This window comes from Suricata suricatta, chromosome 8 (genome assembly GCF_006229205.1).
Source record: "Suricata suricatta isolate VVHF042 chromosome 8, meerkat_22Aug2017_6uvM2_HiC, whole genome shotgun sequence".
NCBI classification, from domain to species: domain Eukaryota; kingdom Metazoa; phylum Chordata; class Mammalia; order Carnivora; family Herpestidae; genus Suricata; species Suricata suricatta.
In genome coordinates this window covers 19708697-19728384 of record NC_043707.1, presented here as the reverse complement: position 1 = coordinate 19728384, position 19688 = coordinate 19708697, and the positions used below count along the sequence as shown (strand labels likewise).

At 49.5% G+C, this 19688-nt stretch overlaps 1 long non-coding RNA gene across 1 annotated transcript; it reads right to left on the bottom strand.

The window, feature by feature from the left end:
* Positions 1-3374: 3374 nt before the first annotated feature.
* Positions 3375-19465, bottom strand: LOC115300418. Its single transcript, XR_003912639.1, has 2 exons — positions 19361-19465; positions 3375-3726 (listed from the first exon to the last, which is right to left on the bottom strand). It is a non-coding gene; the product is annotated as an uncharacterized LOC115300418 (long non-coding RNA).
* Positions 19466-19688: the final 223 nt, after the last annotated feature.

The window sequence follows — 19688 nt, the reverse complement described above, 5'->3', positions numbered from 1 at the left end:
TCTGTGCCTTCCGTCCGCCTCTTCCCAGCAACCGACCCCAGTTCAACCTTCAGTGCTCACCGAGCAGCCGTCTTCCCCAGGAAGTTCTTTTCGATTCCCCACGGGTACCCTTCCCTGTATCCCCTCGCTGCTTGGCAACTCCCCGGCCTCCTTTCTGGGCAAGGAGTTCTCCCCGCGTGTGTATTTGAGGTCATCTCGTAGCAGCCCTGCACAGGGTACGTGGCACGGCTCTGTGAATATTTGTTGGAAGAAGGTCTTGTTCCAAGTTCGGTCACCTGCGTCCTGGTGCAGAGGGGTCATGGGCATTAAAGGTACAGCCCAGTGTCATTCGAAGTGCATGGCGCATTCAAGAGGCACCTGAGGCCCGTGTGTGGAAGAGACTCTGTATGGAAGTCTGGGCAAGATTAAGAGCCACCAGCCCGAGATGGCAGTGTTCTGGGGCTAGCCACAAGGAGGGGCCATCACGACTCATTGGCAAGGGAGGGCAGTGTCTAGAGGGAGCTGGAGGTGAGCGGGAAGAGCCACCCAGACCCCTGGGTACGTGGGGTTTCATTAGATGACTTGACTCAAGGCCACACCCCACCTGACCCTGGATTGCGAGGGAGTTAACTGATGCAAACTGTAGAAGTCAGCCTCCCGGGCAGGAGCAGGTAGGAACGGGTGAGTGACTCTGGAGTGACAAACCGCAAACACTTGGGCACAAAGCCCACAGCAGTGATTTGCTGCCCCCAGGTGGGCTGTGCTCCAGGTGTGACTTGAGCACAGCCCTGGAAGATGTCACTTTGGGGAAGGCCCCTGTCAGTGATGCAGGCAGACACAGCCGACCCCTCTGCGTGTGCCTGGGGCTCAGCGACCCCACCTCGGCTGGCCGCCTCTCCCAGGGTGTGAGCAGTGATTGGACATGCTTGGTCACTTGCCACTTGCCTAACCTCCCTGACACCAGCTTCCTGGGGACAAGGGACAGGCGTTTATAACACGGTGCATAATTATCTTTCAAATGAATCAAGCTATTAGGGGAGCACCCTGGCTGAATAAATCAAAGCAGATGGGGCAGATCTCGTGCAGCCAAGTGGCCAAGGCTGCTCTGTGATGTGTTTGTGTAAGAGGTTTCTTTGGCCACCACCCAACATTTATAAGCAATGCCTGCCTCCTCCTGCCCCCTCCCCCCTCCCCCCCCACTTCATGTCTTTCAACCATTTCCCATGCCCAATGAAGATAAATGTCAGTGAAGCAAACAGCCTTCAAACTGATATTGAAAATATTTTGAAAAAAGTCACGAAATGCCAGGCCTTTCTCCCATCCATAGAGATTCTATTTATCTCCTGAGAAATGTTTCTCCTCCTAGAAGCTAAATACTACCCAGTGAGGAGGGCAGTATAGTTTTGTAAGAGACTTAAGTTTTATTCTGTTTTATTTATTTAGTTTTGAAGGAGAGCACAAGCAGGGGAGGGGCGGAGAGAGAGAAGAGGGGGACAGAGGATCTGAAGCGGGCTGTGTGCTGACAGCAGTGAGCCGGATATGGGGCTCGGACTCCTGAACCGTGAGATCATGAGCTGAGCCGGCGTGGGACGCTCAACCGACTGAGCCACCCAGGTGGCCCTGGGTTTTATTCTAAGTGTAATAGAATTCACCAGGGGGATTTTGAACAGGGAAGTGGTAATGGAGTAAGACCATAGTTAGTGGGTCTGTGGGAAGAACTGATGGCAGGAAGGGAGTAGGAGGGAGGGCCAGGAGACCCAGTGTCTGGAGAGAGAAAGCAACGCTTGATTTGGGGATGGTATTCGATGGAGGTGGCTTCAGGCTATCCTTGGAGGTAGAATAGGGAGAGTTTGGCGATGGGCAGTGAGGAAAAGGAGCCATCAAAGGTTCTCCCAAGGTTTCTGGGTTGAACACCTTGGTGAGAGCTGGTTAACTTTATGTATATGTGGTAGGACTAGTTTTGGCAGAGACTGTGAATGAGAACTTCATTTCGGATGTATCGTATTGTAATCCGAAAAATTCAAATTGGCCATTGGGTATGCTGGCTGCAGCCACAGGGCTACTGGTGATGTCCCCTGTTCTCATGTTCCCCTGTGGATATTTGGTGCCCACTTCCGGGTGGTGTTACCCCAGTGTGACCCATTCTCCTGTGTCATCAGAAACAAGGTCAAGCATACCTAATAGTATATGTTTCTGACCTTTTCCTTAAATTTTAGGGTTTGTCCACTTCATTTTACAGAGGGGGAAACTGAGGCTCATGGAGGAAGGAGGTTGCTCAAAACCACACAGCATGTGAGTGGCAGAACACTTATCCTGCTTCTGTGTGCTTAGATGATTTCATAGGTCCCTTGGGCTATGGAGAAGGTACCAGGTCCTGGGTGCAGAGTTGGCTTTATCAGACGGAACTTGTCACTAAAAATAGGTCCCTAGTTTGCTGTTTCTCTGCTTCTGCCTCTTTACCCTTCATCTCACTGGTAAGTTTCTGAGCTCCTAGATTATCAGGAGTGGAAGCCCTTTGGCGGTTAATTCAACCAGGGATGATGTAACATGGCCCCTCTTCCACCATTGCCCAGGGCAGAATTGCCAGTCGATCTCAGAACTTTCTCACTGAGTCTTAAAATCACCCGCCCCCTAACACTCCTGGTAGTTGACATTCCAGCTTTGGCAGGTGAGTGGATCCTGGCCACCTGCTTTCTGTGTGGAGATTAGATCCCCCCACCAGCATGAAAGAAGCAAACAATGGAGAGCCCATTTTGAGAAAGTATATCAAATCGCTCATGAACTACAATGCCTGTTATTTTGTGTACACTGTGCCTGTCCCCCGTGAGCACACCAGAGCCAGAGGCTCACCCAATTTTCATACCGATGATCACTTTTTTTTTGAGTACTGGATGAAGGAGGTAACCGCAATTAGGAGCCATTGTGTGATAGGTCCCTCGAATCATAAGCAGAGTGGTGGCTGTGCATCCAACATTCTTCCGGATGCCTTCCACCTATTGATTTATATACTCCTCACACTAATCCCATGACCTGAGTCCTATTCTTAACCCCACCTTTCAGATGAAGGAAATGAAAATCAGAGAGGTGGAGTCATTTTCCCAATGTCACGCCACTGGTAAGAGATAGAGCCAGGATTTGAACCTGGAGCTTTGGTGCCAGAGCCTGAACTCTTTATGCTGTCCAGGGATGGCGAATTAGTGGTGGCCTCACCCTGGAACACAGGTGTTGCTCCCAGCCCATGGTTCCATACATCTCTCCAAACCCCCTCTTGGCTGAGCTCCCCTGCCCCCTTGCTTGGGGCCACCACGCTGGCTGACTGTTGCATTCATCACCTATTATCCACCGTGGTCTCCAGGGCTTTGGCTAAGCATGTACGCTAAGGCTCAAACCTCATTTATCAATCCATTCAGAGCTTTATTGATCTTGCCTGACAAGCGCGTCTCTCGGAGTCAGCCCCATGCAGCCGGACAAATGGCCTCTGCACTTCTGGGCCTCACAGGAGCCTCTGCTGTTTAGCCAATCAGGGCTCCAGGTTCATAGAGGAGGCAGGGGTGGGGAAGGGGAGAGCCGTGGTGGATGGGAAAGGATCTGCTTGGAGGCTGACCTTCTGAGGGCTCTGGAATACTCTTCCAGGGACGCCTAAAAGGTGTTGATCTCATCAGCCTATAGTTTTAGGGCAGCTCTCCAAGGTCCTGGAAGACTCAAGTATACAGGCAGCAGAAGGGATCACTGTTGGACCTTCGTGGCCTGTTAGGATGAAGACAGGAAAGCAGATTCTTAGGGATTATTAAGACTAAGACATTTGTCTAGACTGCCCAGAAGTTGATGTTTTGGCACTGAGATCTCAATGTTTTATCCTGTGCTCTCTGATGGCTGTATCCTTGGCTTCCCAAAGTAGGTTTGTGGCAGAGACTGGGGCATTTTGTGGCCCTGGATGAATGGGTAGTGTTTCATTTCCAAAAACAAACAAACAAACAAACAAAAAATGGCCATTCTTAGTTAGGTTTTCTGAAGTCAGATTTAAAAATTTTTTTTAACATTTATTTATTTTTTGAGAGACAGAGAAGAGTCAGAGCACGAGTAGGGGCAGGGCAGGGAGAGAGAGACACACAGAATCGGAAGCAGGCTCCAGGCTCTGAGCTGTCAGCACACAACCTGACACAGGGCTTGAACCCATGAACCGTGAGATCATGACCTGAGCCAAAGTTGGACGCTTAACTGACTTAGCCACCCGGCGCCCCTGAAGTCAGATTTTTTAATAGTCAAAAATACATCTGCAGAATTTTTTTATGTGCCCAGTACACTTCAAAACATTTAACTCACTTTCAGTATTAACTCACCTAATATGAGGCAGATACTGAAATTTCTCCCACTTTACAAATGAGGGAAGGGGAGAAAGGAGTGTATCTGGCTCTCAGAATTCACACCCAGCCACCTGGTTCTCAGATATGAGGTCCCTCTCAAGCCTACCCAAGATGCTCTCTGCCTGATATTGTCTGCTTTTGTGGTTGTGACAGTTGCCAAACGTCACTCATGTCTATCTAATTTGATGGATTGATTTCACTTAGAACCCCTAACTGAGACCATCTAGATGTGCCCAGGGAGGAAAAGTGCTGTGGAGGCTGTTTGTTGGAACCTACAGGTGCTGGAGACATATTCAGCCCAGTTTGAGTGCCAGCTTACAGTAGAGAAAAGGCAGATTGTGGATTCCACATGCTGATAACTTATTTCTCTATTCAATTGTTTACCACTTTTTCCAGTAGTAAGTTTTTTCATAAGTGTTTGTTGAGCACCTATTATATGCTAACATATCTATTAGCTTAGCCACTAATAAATATTTGCCTGAGGAGGGAACAGAGGGGAGAGACAGGAACTCTATACAAGATATGATGTATCTTCTGACAGTTCCACTTGAATCTTAGTCTCTGAGTTTGGGACAAACGATCTTTGAGATGTCCAAGGTGGAGACTTTCACACATGGTCTTTGGCATATCTCTCTGAGCAATCTTTGTCCAAATATTGTTATATCTGAGGCCTCTGAAACCTTTCGGGGCTCCTGGGTGGCTTAGATGGTTAAGTGTCTGACTTCAGCTCAGGTCATGATCTCACGGTGCATGAGTTCGAGCCCCATGTTGGGCTCTGTGATGACAGCTCAGAGCCTGGAACCTGCTTCAGATTCTGTGTCTCCCTCTCTCTCCCTGCTCCCACTCTGTCTCGCTGTCTCTCAAAAATAAATACACATTAAAAAATTTTTTAAGCCTCTGAAAAGTTTCACTTGTGCTTCATGGTTGGAAAGCTTGAGGGCAAATAGGTCACCCCCTTGCCCTGGGTAAAGAGTGCCCCAGGCCCCTGTCACACATCCATTGGGAGCCCACTGGGCATCCCCTTTATGTGTGGTCGTGTATACTGGTAGAGCTGTTTGCCCAAATCAGACCAAACCAACAGAATAGAACCTTACCAGTGGTTGGCACTAATGCAGCCATTATGGGGCAGGAGCTCTGGGCCAGGCTGTTTGGGTCGGTCCAGCTTGGTCACTTCCTGGCTGTTTGACTTTGAACAAGGTGCTTTACCAGCATCAGAGTAGTGATGATATGTGGGGGAAACAGACATTTGGTTGTGTTAACCCTCTGCATTTTTGGGTTGTTAACAGCAGTTAGTAAGCACCCCTTTGATAAGCACAGAAAGAGGGAAATGTTGGGAGAAATGCGGTTGGGGGCATGATGAGGGGCAGCGGCGGGCGCTCTGTGACTGCCAGGTTTTGAGGGAGGGATTCTGCAGGTGGAGGTAGTTCTAGCCGGAGTTCTAGCTCTGGCCTGGTCCTGGCTCACACTGTGGAGTTTCTTGCCCAGCCCTCTCCGGTGGAAGGCTATTCTTCGCTAACTTTCCCAGGGCTGGACAGTGGGTCCTCATGTGAGTCTTTGGGGAAGCAGCGGGGTTTGCCACCCTTCCCCCTGTGCCTTAAGGTTTTTGCTTCTTTTGAGTAGAGGATCTGAGCATGGAGGATGGGGAGTCTTTCTCCTGGGGCCGTGAGTCCCCCCTCCAGGCCGGCTCTGCCGAGGGCTGGGTTCCTTCCTCTGGCTTCCATCTTGTTTGCTGTCCTTCTTGTGAGCTTGGTGGGAAAGAGCCTCCCAGGGGGGCCAACTTCTCTCGATCTGGGGCTCCCGGGGAGTCTTGGGGGTCAGAGCCCACTTTTGGCCTTTAGCAGCTCTTTCAAATGAGCAGAGTCTCACTGTCTCCCTGGGAGGGGAGTGGGGGCCACCCCTTCCTCCTGAGTCCGACTTCCTGTCCCGGCTCTCCTCGGGCTGGTCTCACTTTCCTTAGATTTCAAGCTACTTGGATGCTGGGCAGCCTCAGCTCTCTGATACTTTCAAGGAAAATAATAATTTCGTGGCTTATTTAGTGATTTGGTGTTTTCCTTTTTTTTTTTTTTTACTGTGAAAGACTCCTTGTTTTGGCTGACTGCTTTGAAGCAGAAGCCTGAAAGATAAATACTATTTTACTATTAAAATTTTTTTAATGTTCATTTAAAATTTTTTAACATTTATTTATTTTTGAAAGACAGAGAGACAGAGCATGAGCAGGGGAGGGTCAGAGAGAGAGGGAGACACAGAATCCAAAGCAGGCCCCAGGCTCTGAGCTAGCTGTGAGCACAGAGCCTGATGTGGGGCTCGAACCCATGAGTGGTGAGATCATGACCTGAGCCGAAGTCAGACGTTTAACCGACTGAACCACCCAGGCGCCCCTAGAAAAGTAAATTTTAATATGGAGCTTTCCAATTTTTAAAAAGTTGGCAGCTAGTTACAACGATTAGAAAACACTGTTCAGGCTGACGAAAGCACGTGTCCATCGGCCACAGCTGACTTGTGGATGAGCATGAGCTCTCTGTCTGCTGGGACTCCCGTTTCCGTCTCTCCGAGGGCTGTACCCCAGGAACCACGGTGTCCTGGACAGAGCAGGAGCCAGGAGAAGCCTGGTCCTGGTCCTGGCAAACCCACCAGGCACAGCTCCTTCCTCTAAGAGGAGAAAGAGAGTAATGAAACAAGGGAGAGGGAGAAGGGGCTGCCAGTTGTGTTCTGGCAGGGAAGGAGCACAGGGCAAAATAAGGAGCCTGGTGGGGGCCCTAGAAGGGGAACCCATCAAGGGGATAGGGCTGAGGATTTGTGAGTTGTCATGGGAATGAGTGTTGGAGAGGCTTGTGAGTCCCAAAATGAAACATGGAGGGAAACCCTGACAGTGGTTGGGAGTGAACTTAATGGCTGGGGTCCTTCTGGGGTCCCAGATTTCATCAGTGTATGCCTCAGTGTGCCCACGGGCTCCCTGGATGCCATTTATAGGTAGCTGAGTGGAAGCTGCTGAGCAGGACAAACGTGTGGTTTTGATGTGAACAGACATAGAGAGGCCCCTCTCCTCCAGCCCTTGGCTCCTCTCCTCTGACCCTCGCCCAGGGGTAGGGCTCCTGCCTGCCCAGGTCCTTGCCCCTTGTCCTGGTGCATCCATAGCCACTGAGACCCAGTAAGGCAGGTGGTTTTCAGTGGGGAGTGGCGGGAGGGATTTACAGCCTTTATTTCTGCAGAGAAATAAAACACTACCTTCTGCTCAGGCTTCTCATCCTGCTGGGCTGGCTCCTCCCTGACATTCGCCCAGAGATGGGCTTGTGAGTGAGGAGGGCGGGGTGGAGAAAGGATGGGGGTGGGGCAAGGATGGGGGAAATAGCCATATTCAAGGAGATGGGGACATGGGGGAGGGACTGTGAGGAGCTGAAAAGAGAGGAGGGCAGAGTGGGTTTGGGAGGGCTAAGAGCTAGGGAGACACAAAGATCGAGAGAGACGGAGAGAAAGCCAGTGGCAGAGAGACAGAGAGAGGCAGCTGGAGGGAATGGTCACACAGAGAGAAAGACGGACAGCTATACACAGAGATACAGAGTGGAAGACAGACAAAGAGGCCATTTTCTAGGGCCAAGACAAAACCGGACAGAAAGGAAACTATGGGCCAACTGAGAAGACAAGGCTGTGACACAGGAAAAAAAGGCTGATCCAGAGAGACTGGCAGCATGTGGCCCAGAGTGGAGAGAGGCACAGAGAAGCGTAGCCGTGGAAACAGGGGGGCAGAGTCAGGCCCCCACGTGAGATTCGGGAGAATGGATACAGAGAGGGGTAGAGAGGAAAGTTGGTATTTATTGATTACTGAGGGTCTCCTGGGTCCTGTGTTCAATATCTACGTTCACTTGGAGACCTTCTTTCTCTGCTTGGGTCTCCCAATTTCTTGCTTGATAGCGCTCTGTGCCTGCCCCTGTGCCTGCCCCTGGCACAAAGCACCGTCCCCCTGGGGGGAGTCTCTTCCTTTGGTGTTCTGCTGTTTGTGCTACCTACAGATGCAGGGTCTCTACAAAGAGTTTTTTGACCAAGGATCACTTGAGAAAGGATGTTCTCTGCACTTATTTCTGGGTCATTCCCTGGACAAGACTCCCCCCATTCTTGGAATGACAGCCAGGAAGTCACTCAGTCTCTCATTTCCTCTCTGGGCTGCCCCCCTTGCTCGCCTCCTCTTTGAGGTTGGCCTGCATGTAAGACGGGAGGTGGTCACATTCGGGTTGGGATGACGTGGAGGGGGTACAGAGATTGGACTTTCCCCGCTGGGCATTTCCAGGCTTTGGAAGCCTTCTCTTTGACCTCAGTTCTGAGCCCCTCAGGATGAGTCTCCAGGTTGTGGGGGGACCACCTGCCATCTTCCCGGAAGGGGGCTCACCCCAAGGGATTTCCATTAGGAAAGATGAAGTTATTCATCCACGTTAGACACATGGGTCACCCTTGGGTCAATACTGATGTTCATGCAAAGTGCCTCGGATCACATTTACTTTCCTGCAATTGAAGAGGTTGGGGAAACCAAACTGTTATCACAGGGACAATCCCAGTCTGTGAAAGTTAATGGGAATCCCTCCTCGGTTGGAGGAGGAATGGGGTCAAGGATTAGCCCCTGAAGAAGGGAAGACTCAGGGAAGCTTTCAGGTTAGCAACGAGATTTAGGACTTTGCAGTTTGAGGCTAAGAGCAGCAGGGTCAGTATTTTGCTTCCCTCCAGGGTCCTGACCCGAGCTAGCCAGGAAGGTGCCTCTATGAAAGGCTCTTTCGAGGCAGATGTTTCCAAGTTGGGGAAATGCTTAGCCAGGGCGTCCAGCTCCAACCTCTGTGCCTGCCTTCACGTCACCCCGACCCAAACACCAACACGTTTCAGTGGGTGCCTGGGTGGACCCCTGTTTGGGGGGCAGACGACGGCTCTCCTGCACTGGGAGCCTGGACCAGTGGGGGTCAGCGGAAGAGAAGGTCTTCAGAAAACTGTTTCCTCTCCTCACTGTGGTAAGAGAGGCAAGGTAGGCTGATGGATGGTGGCAACGGTCTCCAAGTGTCAGCGGCTTTCAGGCAGCAGAAAGGTTTCCTACATCCCAGGCTGGTGTGGGCTCTGCTCCATTCAGTTTTCAGGAACCCAAGTCCTGTCCACTTTAGAGCTGTGCCGTCCTCTGGGTCCTCAGCTTAGGTGGACGGGAAACGAGGGCACTGCAGGGGATGTTTGGATCGGGCTGGGAGACAGCATGTCCCCACAGTCCTCTGGCTCAAGGTTTCCTCCGAGAAACCTTTGCCTGATCCTTGGGGGAGGGATTGGCATCTGACCCCAGGGCTCAGGACTGGGCCAGGCTGGCCCTCCCATATGCCACAGAGGCAGTGAGACCAACATTTTAGTTGAGCACTTTGCTGCCCTGGACAACATCTGGGCTAATGGTGTGTGTGTGTGCGTGCATGTGTGCATATATGTATGCATGTATGTATGCATATGTGTGCACATGTGTAAGCATATGTGTACCCGTGTATGTGTATATGTGAATGTTTATACATGCACACATGTGTATGCATGTATACACACATATGTGTGCACATGTATGCATGTGTGTATATGTTTGTGTGTACACATGTGTACGTGTGTGTGTATGTGTGTAGATGTGAAGGAGGTACCTAGCCATTCTCACCACATCTGCCCTGGACCATGGAGCCGTGGTGGTTAATGGCATTGGGTTTTGATCCAGACACTGGCTTTGAGTCCCGACTTCCCACCAGCCAGTGCTCTTTGCACTTCTTGACTGGCGGTCAAGGAGGAGAGGCTCCAGGGTATGGCTGGGGGAGAGAGGGTGACTGGGGAGGCTGACCGAGGTCTCCCACATCCCAGGAGTCTGAGCAGTGCCCCCCGCCTCCCCAGCCAGCCCCTTCCCTTATTCCTTTGCTAGTATCTCTGCTGATGGCATTTGGGCACATTTGGGACATCATCCTTGGGGGGCCCCATGGAACACTGGTCTGTGTGTGGGCGGAGTTGCGAATTTAAATATCTATAGGACGTGGGCTGATCTTTAAATAAACATCATGGTGAGATGTCAGACCGGAGAGGATTGTCCACACGGGTCCCAGCGAGAGTGGCTCTGGGGGAGAGCTTGGTGTATCTGGATTTTCAGAAATGTCAGAGAAGCAGCAAGTCAAAACCTCTATAGGCCTTCTATAATCCTCCAAAACCTACTCAGCGGTGCTGTTGCCAAAGGCAGACACGTCTGCAGCAGGGCTGGTTCCCGGGGGCCGGGCCCCCTCACATCAAGGCTGGCGTCTGCCGTGGGCCAGGTCCCTGGGCTGGGTCCCTCTCTGTACCCAGGAGGGGCCTGGCTGGCATAAGGACACGCTTCGGGGCGTGCAGGAAAACACAGCTGAACATTAAATAAACACCCGCTAATTACCCCGAGAGTATTTATTGAGGTTTTCCCACGTTGTAATAAGAAATTATTGAAACATATATCACCCACCGAGCTGTTAATCATTGGTAAATATATTTTAAATACAGCAGTCCATTAGTATTTTAATTTAGCTTGTCTCCTGCAGAATATGTGCTGTTTGAGACAAATGTCCCCGGCTTCAGAGCCAAGGGAAAAATTTCCTCACCTAGTTAATCTTTATGTTCTCTCAGGGAGGAGGTCCCGGCTCACCAACAAGAGAAATGTTGTTCCCTGGGGACCAGTGTTGATGGTGAGTGTCCTTGAGGAGCTGGTGGGTGAGGCAGGGAGGCAGCTTCGGGGCTGAGAAGGAGTGAGTGGGCTTCAGGGCAAGGCTGGGAGTCACTGGTGCTAACTGTTCGGACACCGCCCTGCGCCCTGCGAGTTTACTGGAATGTGAAATCCTCCAGCCGAAACACCAAAACAAAAACCTAACTAATATACTGAACGTCAATGGTCACAACGGGCTTTTTCAGCTTGGATGTTCCATGCAGAACTGTCTACCTCCCTTCTCTGCAGCTTTCTAATCTGTGCAAGGGGTTGGTTCAGACCTTGTGCCTCACATGTGCCTTATCTTATGTGGGACCAGCCAGAAAGGGACAGATGCAGTGACCCTGGTCAGGGAGGTTTCTGACTGAGGTTTGCCTTGGTGACCACCTGGTGAGCCTTGTGGGAGCCTCTGCCCATGAGCCACCTGTTCACTTAACAGACACGTATTGAGCACCAGCTGTGTACCAGGTATCATTCTAGGCACCGGAGGTGCAGGTGTGAGCTAGAAAGAGAAGTTTCTACTTTCTGAATGTACATTCCAGCAGTGGACGACAGACAGCTAACATGTTGTAAGCAAGTGGATTTCAGAGAGTGACCATGCTATGAGAAAACAGAGGAAGGCGTTGGGGGACAGTGACTGGCATAATAGGGCTTTGACTCAGATCCTTATTTTTATGTAATACGTGAGAGAGAGAGAGAGAGAGAGAGAGAGAGAGAGAGAGAGAGAGAGATGGATGATACCTTTGAAGTATCCAAGATGGAGTAGATGGTGGCCCATTCATCCTCTGAGTTTAGGAACTTGGGGGAAAGGGTAGGAGTGGGGGGAGGGGACAAGGGCATAGCTTGGAACCTGTTGAATCTGAGGTGTGTGTGTGTGTCACTCAGGAGAAAAGCCACCCCCACCCCCAGCCCCAACAGCTGTAGCAGACACATGGGAGGCACTGAGGCACATCCCCTCAACACGTCTGATTTCTGCACACACAGGTAGACAAATTCCATACCCACATCTGGGGTCCTTGGTTAAGCTTGTGCCACTGTGTCCCTTTGCTCTGCGCCCTCAGCTCAGGGCAGGTGCCACCAGGAAGTGGTGGAGGGAAGTTGACATTGCCGGGGAGACCCTCAACCAAAGGAGGATGAGAGGCAGAGGGTCAATGCCTCAGCTTCTCCATTCCCATTCTCTGGTGGGACAGTTTCCAGGGGCATTCTACAGGGACTTTAGAGGGGCCCCAGGGGGACTAAGCACTAGCTTTCCATGGTAGTCACCTGCTCTGAGTGGACACTTCACTCCGTGACCTTCCTCACCCTCCGCACCCTCACTCCTGCATTCTCAAATACACCTCTTAACATCCTGCCTGTGAGTCCTTTGGGGGACCCAGATCAGGAAAGACTACCAATGGGCTCCAAAGGGGACACGGCACGGCACTGGCTCCCATCAGGGCAGCAGCAGATTTCCCAGGAAGAATGGAAAGTGCGAGGACAAAGACAACACCCTAACACTTGAAGGGAGGGCAGAGGGAGAAGAATGGGTTTCCCTAAAAACACCCAAAGGAACAAGTCACTTAAGGGCAAACACCAAGGACCAACACTTAGGAGAAAACCCTCATCAGCCTTCCCATCTTCATCCTTCATTCTGGCCCTTTATCCTCTATGGACTCTGAGGTCATAGCAGTTTTAACATCCCTGGAGTTGTCTTCTCTGAAGTATTTTCTTCTCTGACCCTATTGGTTTCCAGACTGTGACAAGCACGGTACATGTGGTGTGAAATTCACCTGCAAGGCCACCTCGACCAGGATGTATCCCTGATTGATTTCCAGTCCAAGTTACTTCTCCTTCCTGTCAGTTTCTATCTTAATCAGCTCTTACCACAACAATGCTGCATAACAAATAGTCCCGAAACTTGGTGATGCATAAAACCCAGCATTTTTCTTGCCCATGTATTTGCAGGTCCGTGGAGGCAGCTCTTTTCCATGCATTTTAGGCTGTGATGGCAATGGCTAACCAAGACCTGTTCTTCCCAAGGAAAGGCTGGCCGCTCCCAGAGGGTGACAGAAATGTGCAACATTTCGAAAAGCCCTGACTCTGAATTTACAAAGTGTTGCTTCCATTTCCACTTTATTGGACAAAGCAGGTCATTTGCCAAGCCCTTGACAGCAGAGTGTGAGGAAGTACGTTCTTCTCGGGAAGGTTGCATGCAATGTGGGCAAACACATATTTGCTGAACATTAACCTAATGGGCCACAGGTCTGCAGTGCACCCAATCTAGACTTCCTTGTGGAGTCTGCAACTTTCTCCTCTCCACTGTGTGCATGTCAGTTGCACGCATGCTCTATCTCTCAACCACATTGTGAATGTCTTCAGGGCATGATCCGTGTGCAGCCACCCTTGGAACCTCCCCACCAACCAACGCAGAAAAGGATATGGTACACAGTAATAGGTGGCCAGAGTCTGGGTGTATTTTGAAGGGAGGGCAAATTTGCTGATAGATTGGATATGCATCATGTCAGAGAATATGGGAGACGATGATGTTGTTTTTGACCCAAGCAATTGGGAAAATTGAGTTGTCCTATATAGGGATGGGGAAAATTGTGGGAGGCATGGATGCTCAGAAAATTGAAGGTCATTAATATCTATTTCATTGCTTCCAGAAGTGTGGGACGCTCAGTATTTATGGCTGGAAGAGGAGATGATACACAGACCCAATGCCAGTTAACAGTGAATCAAAGAGTTAGAAAGCTATTTATCTTTCAATTCTTTATTGACTCTTTTGATTAGTTAAAAAACAGTCGGAGTTTGTCGCTAGTATGTCTTTAAACACTTGCTGATCTCCCTTTTTAGAAAAGAGAGATTATGCCGCAGGCTTAGAGACTTGGCCCATTTATAATATCTAGCTAGATTTAATATCAGCATTGTCTTTCCACTGAATTTCTTTTTCTGGCTAACTTCTCTCCACGACCGGTGGTGTGGGTTCATCTACAGTCTAGGTATACATTTCCTTTAAAAATGAATTCATGCATGTTAAAAAGGGAATCAATTTGTAAGAAATGTTTGGGTGAGTTTATTCCTCCATTTATTTGGGAAATATTTATCTAGTGTTGACTATTTCCTGGACACTGCTTTGGATGCCAAGGCTACAGCAGTGAATTAAAACAGAACCAGGCATAGAGCTTCATGGAGCTGGCAGTCTAGTCAGGAAGGCAGAGAACAGACAAAATAAAGAGGTAAAGTAGGAGATATTTGGGGTGGTGACGGGTCCTACAGAATAAATAAAGAAAGCAGATTGGACGTGGGGTGGGAGTGAGGGCACACTTTAAATAAAGTGGGTGGGGAAAGCCACAGGGAGAAGGTGGCCTTTTCACGAAGGCCCAAGAGAGCCTATCACACCAGCGTCTGAGAAAAGAGAACCCCCAGCAGAGGGGACAGCGAGGACAGAGCTCTGAGGCCATGGCACGGTTGGCCTGGCCAAAAATGGAACCTGGAGTCCAGTGTATTTGTGGAGTGGAAAGCACAAGGGGGAGAGTGGAAAGCAAAAGATCAGAGGCATTGAGGGTCCCAGGGGGACACTGTTGAGGATTCAGCTTTTACTCTGAGTGAGATGGAGAGCCATTGAAGGACTTCGGGCAGAGGAGTGGCCTGATGGATAGAGTTAACACCATCCTTGGGGTCATCGTGCTGGGAAGAGACTCAAGGGAGCAGGGGCAGCTACAAGGAGACCCAAAATGGTGGGGCCGTTGCAAAATCCCAATGACAGAAGAAGACAACTCTGGGGACAGCAAAGTGTGGTTGGACTCTGGGGGTATTTTGAAGGTCAAGCAAGCAGAATTGGGTGACCCATTAGGGATGTGCTATGCAAGAGAATGAGAAGAGGAGGTGAGGCTGTTCTGGACCTGAGTGGTTGAGAAAATTGAGTCGCCCTATTTAAAGATGGAGGAGGTGGGGAGGACCTCAGAGGTCTGCTCAGTAGTCTTGGTTCTGAGACGTCTGTTGGATGTCCAAGTGGAGATGCTAAGTAGACTCTTGGATACTTGAGGTTGGAATTCATGGGAGGGTCCTAACCAGGGCATGTGCACAGGGGTCATCGGCATGCAGGTGGTCTAGATGGATGGACACAAGGCAGAGAAGGGCAGAGAGCTCAGGTGCGCTCTTTGGCTGGCCCACAGCTGAGCCCGGCACTGGCAGCTGCTTGCTCTGCTGAAGTCCGGGCCCCAGATGTGATGGGAGTCGATGACACAAGGCCATTTTCCTCGTGACTCTTGGAAAAGACCTCAGTTTCTTGCAGCCCCAGAAGGGCCGAGAAAATGTGTTTGAGAAACTGTCATTTTGGCATAATTGCTCTGCATACCAAGCTTTACACGTTAAGCTTCTCAAATTGATCTGTCCTGTCATTTCAACTTCCTAAACCTTCCCTTCTTCTTTACACAGTTAGTATTTCCACTGGGAAACAGTTGTCTGAAGCCTGAACTATATATGTCAAAACATCCTGTTAGGGTTTTCTGAGGTTTCTGATGTTGGGCAATTCAGGGCATTTGGTTTCCACATCAGAGGAGAGAAAATTTCTTCCTGTCATTATGGTATCACTGCAGACCGGGTCTTTACTGCTTCGGGTCTTGGGGCCAAAAACAGATGCCTAAGATGTGTAACGTTTTTGCTGCAGGATGTGAAGCCAGCACAGCCTGAAATTGTGAGGACAATTTAAAATAATAATGGTAACTACCATCAAATGAACACTTGTATTTGCCGGGCTCTGTTTTGTAGTGGATGCTCTCTGTGCCTTGCCAAGAACCTGTCACCGTACAACCCCCCTCCAGCTGCTGTGGGTGACAGCTGCGGACAGCTCATGGCTGCCCCCTTGGCTGAATGGGACACACTCTCCCTGGCTGAATGGGAGGAACTCCACCCGGATGAATGGGACCTACACCCCCTGGATGAATGGAAGCCTTTTGCCTGTCCCTGTCAGCAGCCAGTGATTGACTGACCCAGGCTGGCCCTCCTTACTCAATCCCGGATGAGCCCTGTGGTTCATGTCCTGCTCCTGAGCTCCCTGGGGGATCAGCCTGGAGGCAGTCTTAGGTCGAGACCATGTACTTGCTTTTCTTTCCACCCTCGTTCTAGTCTGCTCTTCCCTCTTTCTCCCCTTCTCTGGAGAGCTGTCCGCATCTTAGCCTTTACTCCTGGGGAGCTCAGCCTGAGACAAGTCTCTGACCTATTTTAGATCATCAACAACCTCGGAACCTCTCAACAACCCCTGACAGAGAATTACTATTTCTTCTCCACAGATGTGGATGTGAAGGCTCAGAGAAGTTCATAGGTAGCCAAGGGTCACGCAGCCAGACAGGTGCAAAAACCAGGCATCAAATCTAGCATTTGCTCCACAGCTTATGCTCCTAACAGTTATGGTCTAACACCTTTCCATGGGGTCGATGTCAGATATTTTGAACCTTAAAATACTTGTTTTGCTCTTAGCCTTCAGCACAGAGCCCCATGAGGGGCTCAAACCCACAAACTGAGAGATCGTGACCTGAGCCACAGTGGGATGCTTAGCAGACGGAGCCACCCAGGCGCCCCTCCTCTTTTCCCCTCTTCAGGAGTCAAATGTGGGTTTCTTTAAGCAGTGTTGCTTGGAGGGCCAGGAACGAGCTGTCTGTGGTGACAGTGGGCGAAGGGGTAACAGATAGCTGGGCCCTTGGGGAGGCAGAGAAGGTGACCCACGAAGGCAGCTAGGTGCTGCCTTACTCTGGCTTTGGAATATAGTGAGAGATTCCCAGCTGTTTGTTAGTCACTCAGTACTTAACCACCACCTCTCCAAGACGTGGCTACAGGTAAGTGCTTGGTCAACTACAAACTGCTGCTGAGAGAAAGAAATGATCAGTGTTAGCTTTTTTGGGCAAGGAGAGGGTCTGGGTTCCCTAGCGTACTCCCCAAAGCTTACACCCAGAGCTTCTCCTGCCTGGTGGATCAGCCTGGATCTCAAAAGGGAATGCCGCACTTACACTGTCAAGATGAGCCCGGAAAAGTATGGAAGGAAGGGCAGACAGGCTCAGAACATTCCTGACTCACCTGGTGGATGTGAGAGGGTTGGAGAAAGGATGAATTGAGCCTAAAAGGATTTAAGATTTTTCTAGGGAGTCAATATCAGGCAATAATGATGATGTCATTGTGCTCCTAAGAATGTAACTACGATTCTCACTTGCCTTAAAAGAAATAGAGAACACACGGTCTCAATCTACTCTTCGTTGGTGAGAGTGCCGTTGGAGAATAAAACGGTATGGATGAGAACTGGTATGTTTTTTTATTGAGATGGAGCTGACACCATTGTATGTGTGTATGCCCCACATAATGGATTCATATTTGTGTTCATTGCAAAGTAATCACCACAATAAATCCAATTAACATCCACCACCACACATAGTCACAGATTTTGTTTTTTAATTTGAGAGAGAGAGCAGGGGAGAGGGGCAGAGGGAGAGAGAGAGAGAGAGAGAGAGAGAGAGAGAGAGAGAGAGAGAGAGAGAGAGAGAATTCTAAGCAGGCTCTACACTAAGTGTGGAGCCCGACACAGTGCTCTATCCCACTACCCTGGGATCAAGACCTGAGCTGTAATCAAGAGTTGGACCCTCAACTGACTGAGCCACCCAGGCCCCCCCCCCAGAAGTTTTTTTCTCGTAATGAGAACTTTTAAGATCTACTCTCTTTGGGGCACCTAGGTGGCTCAGTCGGTTAAGCATCGACCTTGGCTCAGGTCATGATCTCACAGTTTGGAGGTTCGAGCCCCTTGTTGAGCTCTGTGCTGACCGCTCAGAGCCTGGAGCCTGCTTTGGATTCTGTGTCTCCCTCTCTCTCTGCCCCTCCCCCACTCATGATCTGTCTCTGTTTCTCAAAAATAAATAAATGTTTAAAAAAAAGATCTACTCTCTTAGCAACCTTCAGACACGCAATTCACTATGATTAACAGGAGTCATCCTGGAAACTACATCCCAGGACTTATTAATTTTATAACTGAGAGTTTGTACCTTCTGATCCCTATCATTCATTTTGCTCGCCCCCCTGCCTCTGGCAACCATCCGTCCATCAATCTATTTGTTCTCTATGACTATAAGTTTTTTTTTTTTTAAAGATTCCATCTATAATTGAGACCATATGGTATTTCTTTCTCTGCCTATCTAATTTCACTTAGCATCACGCCCTCAAGGTCCATCCATGGGGTGGCAAATGCAAAGATTCTTTTTTGTGGCTGAATAATACTCCATTGTATACAGATACTGTGTTTTCTTTATTCTTTTTATCTGTTGGTGGAGAGGGCTGACGCATACAGATGAGGGGTGCCATTTCCAAAGCACGGCCCCAGGGAGGCACCCACACCTTCCAAGGAAGCTGGCCCAACCGGAAGGTTTCCAACTCTGTGCCACTTTCTTTGAAGTATACGCATTTATTTTTAAGGCATAAAATAAATATTTTTGCTATAAAACATAGTTTTTTTTTGAAGTAGGTTCCACGTAATGCAGGGCTTGAACTCATAACCCCAAGATCAAGACCTGAGCTGAGATCAAGAGTTGACGCCCAACTGACTGAGCCCCCTGTGCGCCTCATATAAAACATTCTAAAATTCATTAAAGCAAGTCGTTGATGAATCTCTTGACCCTGCAAATTGATGGGGAATGGCATTTCATATTTTATAATGTTTGCATTTTTCTATGAGTACCCCTTTAGTAATATATATTTTAGATGTACAATTGTAATTGTGAGCATTCTCCTTTGATCTGTAATATGCTGTTTTCATTCAACATTTCCTCATGTCAAATAAATGTGCTTTATGCTTTTTTTTTTTTTTTGGCTAATGATGAACATCTTTTTCTACTTCGGATATATACACTTTAGTTTCCCATGCAAGATGGGTTTTTATCTCTTGAAAAACATTTGGGTTTTGGAAACAGCGAAGGGTGATTTGTCACCAGGTTTAGCATGATTCTTGCAAGAAACAATTTATACAGCACTGAATGTTCCAGAACTCTTACTGGCTTCTGTGCTTACGGCGGGGTTCATCAGTTCCACCGAGAGTGTGATATGCTTTACGTGTGGCGGCCACAAGAGAGGGGCTAACATCCTGCCTTGAGGTGACTGGGGGGGGGGGGATCTGGAGAAGGCTTTAGAGAGGATGTTAGGTAGGACCTCTAAGTAAATAGAGGTTGTCCAGGTGAAAACAAAAAGAAGGACATTTCGAACAGAAGAACTAGAGCTTGCAAAGCCAGAGGGAAATGAGAGAGCCTGTCTCCAACTGGTAAATCACAGCTTGGGTCTGAAACACAGAAGGACTTACGTGCATGGAGGAGGGTGGGTCCAGGCAGCCAGGGCCATTGCAAACTCCATGCCCAACAGTCGGTACATGGAGGGAGGAAGAGGGTGAAGTGTTAATTTAACTGAGGTCGTGGGCCTCGGAGTCAGGCCGGGCTCCCATCCATTGTCACCCTACCATTGTGACGCCTTCGTGGCAGTGCCCTTGGACCTGGCAGAGAGGGTTCGCTGCGGCCTCTCCAGCTGTGCCCTCTGCATGAGGTGAGGAGTCTGTGGGGCCCAGGGGACGTGCCTGCTTGGAACCCAAGCTCCCTTATTCTTGACCATGCCACCTGAGATGCCTAAGTCTCCGC